Source organism: Ctenocephalides felis, unplaced genomic scaffold, assembly GCF_003426905.1.
Source record: "Ctenocephalides felis isolate EL2017-DRISC unplaced genomic scaffold, ASM342690v1 CF-g0.4_SCAFFOLD_00845, whole genome shotgun sequence".
Lineage (NCBI taxonomy): Eukaryota > Metazoa > Arthropoda > Insecta > Siphonaptera > Pulicidae > Ctenocephalides > Ctenocephalides felis.
Window position 1 is genome coordinate 71,668,693 of NW_020536999.1, and position 4,052 is coordinate 71,672,744.

The following is a 4,052-nucleotide window of genomic DNA, read 5'->3' on the forward strand; positions in this document are numbered from 1 at the left end:
AATAAGCCTTTCGCTTTTCGCCGCTAGATACGCCGTTTTTTTGTTGCATTGACTGTTAAGCATGAGCTATAGAGTTTTTCCTAGTAGAAAAACTATTAAAATTTATTTTATACTATTAAAATAATCGATGACCATTATTTCTAGTTTAACAATAGTAGTTTTATTGAAGTTGGTTCAGTGCAACTGCTACTTGTACTTGTACAGAGCAATTGATACTTGTTTATTTATGGCTACTCAATTTGCATTACAAATAAAATAAACGGCGCTAGCATCTTCAGCAAAAAAACTAGATTTCGAGCCCAAAACTGCAAAACTGGGAACATTTTCAAAAAAAACTTCAAATCTATAGCTAAAACTGTAGACATGGCAACACTGGTCTAGTAATGGTCGGCCCATAGATAAACAAGTATAAATAGATAGCTATGTCGGGCGATTTGACGTTTCATCGATTGAAGTGCGGAGCTAAGATTATTGATGGCAGCACATGTTCATTTTGTAAATTAACCCCTGGTATTACTTCTACATTTGTACATATAATCATTACAGCCAAAAAATCTAAAAAAAATTTAATATTTGAAATAAGAACAAAACATACGAAATACAAAATATATTTTCAAATATATCACAGACATATTTTGGAAGAAATATAAACTAAACAGAAATAACTGACTACTATTAATTAAAGTATATTACAAACATATTTTTAAAGTACTACAAACTAAAGAAAAGTAACTTATTAATATTAATTAACGATATTAATATTAATTACTTAATGACTAATAATAATATATTAAAAACTTAAAAACTAAGAAGTGAAAAGCGCAGGAGTATTGACGATGGAATTACAAATTTAGAAGGAATGGCAAGTAATGCAAAAATTTTAAAGAATAAAAAGAACAGCAAATTCTAAAAAAGAACGAATACTTCCCAAACAAAATAAAACTCGAAACTAAATAGAGATAAAACTAAATTCCTAGGATTAAAATTCATTTACGAGATGTTCTTCTTTATTATCTTTCCATTTAATAGTTACTTTGCTATCTAATTAATCATTAATAAAGTTACATTTGACGAAATCTTTAAAAGTTTCTGTGTATGAGTGATTTTTAAAAATCACATTTACTCATTTTATGATCATGATGAATCCATTAACATTAAAACTTCCATAAAGATAAAAAAAACTATAAAGCCAGTGTTTTTTCAATAAACAGAATAAAATGTATGCATTTGATACCTTTGCAGACTTTTTGTACAGTTTCAAAGCAAGAATATGTCCTTACTTATTTTCTTTTAGATTTAGAATTAAAATTACTTGGCCCTTTCTCTGGATTTGCACACTGTCGTGTTTTTTTATTAGATTGTTTTGTTTACCCTCTATCAGAATTATCGCCTGATTCTACATCAGAATGCTATCCTAGTCGTGACTGTGTGAGAGGAAACTCTTTCATGATTCCCGTAAAGGAGATTTGTCTAATCCACACACTTCAATACAGCTCAAAGAAGCCTAAACAAGAAGCATATTATTATATAAATTATTACAAGAAAGACAGATACTTGATTTAAAGATACAACTACATTATTCAAAATAAAATATATAGCAACTTGTATTTAGTTACCTGAAGTAAGATTACTCTCCTTCGACAATCTGCCACTGCCTCTACATCATTTTTATGAATTGACATTGATATACCAAGTTCTAAAATAATTATTATTAAAATACATTCATATAGTACAAATCCGGCATATTTAGGCTCCGGAGAACATGAACTTTAGGATGCTTTCTTGAATTGATTGACAGTGTTTGACTTCTGACATTTTCATCGTGTATTATTATTATACATTTTCATTATATAAATAAATATAACTCATCATACATACCTGGCCATCACTTAAGACGTGCAATTCAATATTCATTATTTGAAACAACTTGGCACGTGACCATACTAAATTTATTTATTAAATATTCACTAGAACAGAAATATTTAGCAACAACATATAGGTTATTGGCACATTCGTACGACGGCTGTCAAATGCGCGAACGAGCGTTGTTGTAATTGAGCGAATGTAAGCCATCTATAATCTAAGCTTGGCAATACTCAATGTCAAAACACGGTAAAGCGTATTTGTTCAGAGATAACCCCCCATGACGGTTGTATATTACGGTAACCTGCATAAATAAAACTTTTGAAACTACATTTAAGCAGTTTCAGACTAAATATGATTATTACTATCTACTGTGACAGTATTAATTTCTTTACGTGATATTATGATCGTATACATTATGGCCCGCTCCATTGCACGAATCCGTACGGCGAATCTGTTCGCAACATGCGCAGACTAAATTATTGCAAGCAAAACCAAACCTCGCGCATGTCAAAAACAGGATTCGCCGTGCGCGTTCGTGTAGTGGAGCGGGCCATTACTTTGATATATTTGTGGGAAAAGTTATGGATATAAATAAATATAAACCATTGGATGAAAATATAAACAATTTATTAATTACAAAATTTTATGAAATGAAACTGACAAGTTAATATTGTTTCTCCACGGTGCCTAGCCTGCTTGATTACCCACACACTCCCTGCCCAGTGTTGATCTCACAGTTTAAAAAAATACAGGGAACACGTTATAAACATATGGTGGGAAAGCAGATTATAGCAGTGTTGTGGTACTGGTCAATCAAATAATTGGTTATTATTATTATTATACCAGTTATATTAATAACTGGTTAATAAATTAGAATAAATGACAGTTTTCGTCGGCAGATCCACTGTATGGCAGGTAGTTCGACCTTCCATCATCTTCATACTCTGCATATGGTTCTGAATATAAATCCATGGTAAATTTTCTGAACCTCGATGTCTTGGTAAACTTCGAAGATTCCGCCACGATCTTTTCGACTTCTGTGGCCCTTCGGATCATACATCGGATTCTCGAATCAAATGTGATTCGAAGAGAGCGTATTAAGGGGTTAGGGGTACTTGGAATTTTTGAAAAAATCGTTTTTTATTTTTTGCATTTTCATTAAGTATTGAAATTTCATTAAGAACTTGAAAATGTTCTCTGAAAATTTCAAGTTGATCCGATGATTAGTTTTTTGAGTTTTAGACTATTACCAGCGCGCTGACGCAAGTGGAGAGCTCGATATACTGATACTCAAGATTATTCTCCCTCACCTTCTGATGTTTTAAAGCTTTTAAACCGATTTACGACGATCTCAGCAATAATAATTTACTTTCAAGATGTGTAGTTCAAGATTGAATCCATAATCAGAAAAAATTAAAAGCTTCAACCAACTAGTGTAAAAAATATGCCTAGAACCGTGAATACTAGTTCTACTATCGTACAAATTGCATTGCATTGCATGAATATACATAATCATTATTATTGATTATGGGTACCCTAGGACCTATTTGTGGGTATAATTCTCATTGGTATGCTGAAAAATTGGATGCTGCACGTGTGAAAGTGGCAGATCAGCGCGTCAACGAGAACACTCTGGAAGCCAGAATGCTTCGTAGGCAACAGCAAATGGAAATTTTGGAAACTTGCACAATGACCGATGAACTATTATATGGCCCAGAAATAGATGACTGGGTTTAAATAATTCAATAATTCGAATTTCTGTACGTAAATCCAATGTGAAGGATTTTTATTTTTTCAAAAATTTCAATTTTAAGACCAATTAACTGTTGATTTTTTACCCAAAATCTAGAATTTTTTTTCTGATGCTGCCATTTTGTTAATTTTTTGCAAAAAAAGAAACCTTCGATCAGGCCCAGGATTATCTATTTATAAAACTTTTTTTTTATTTGATTGATTTTAGATGAATCTCTAAGAAATTATGATGGTCACCGCCACAATCGTTTTTTGAAACAGGGTCAACAAAAACAGCTATAACTTTGAGAATACTTAATATTTTTTCTGAAATTTTTGTTACTTTCAAGTCAAAACATTGTATAATAATACCGTATTAATATTTTTGTAAAAAAACATCGTTTAATAACAAACAAAATACTGAAAATTCTCATTTTTTGTGCCTCCAAGTACCC

At 31.3% G+C, this 4,052-nt stretch overlaps 1 long non-coding RNA gene across 1 annotated transcript; it reads right to left on the reverse strand.

Moving 5' to 3' along the window:
- Positions 1-1,456: 1,456 nt before the first annotated feature.
- Positions 1,457-1,779, reverse strand: LOC113364026. Its single transcript, XR_003366008.1, has 2 exons — positions 1,617-1,779; positions 1,457-1,504 (listed from the first exon to the last, which is right to left on the reverse strand). It is a non-coding gene; the product is annotated as an uncharacterized LOC113364026 (long non-coding RNA).
- Between the last annotated feature and the right edge of the window lie 2,273 nt (positions 1,780-4,052).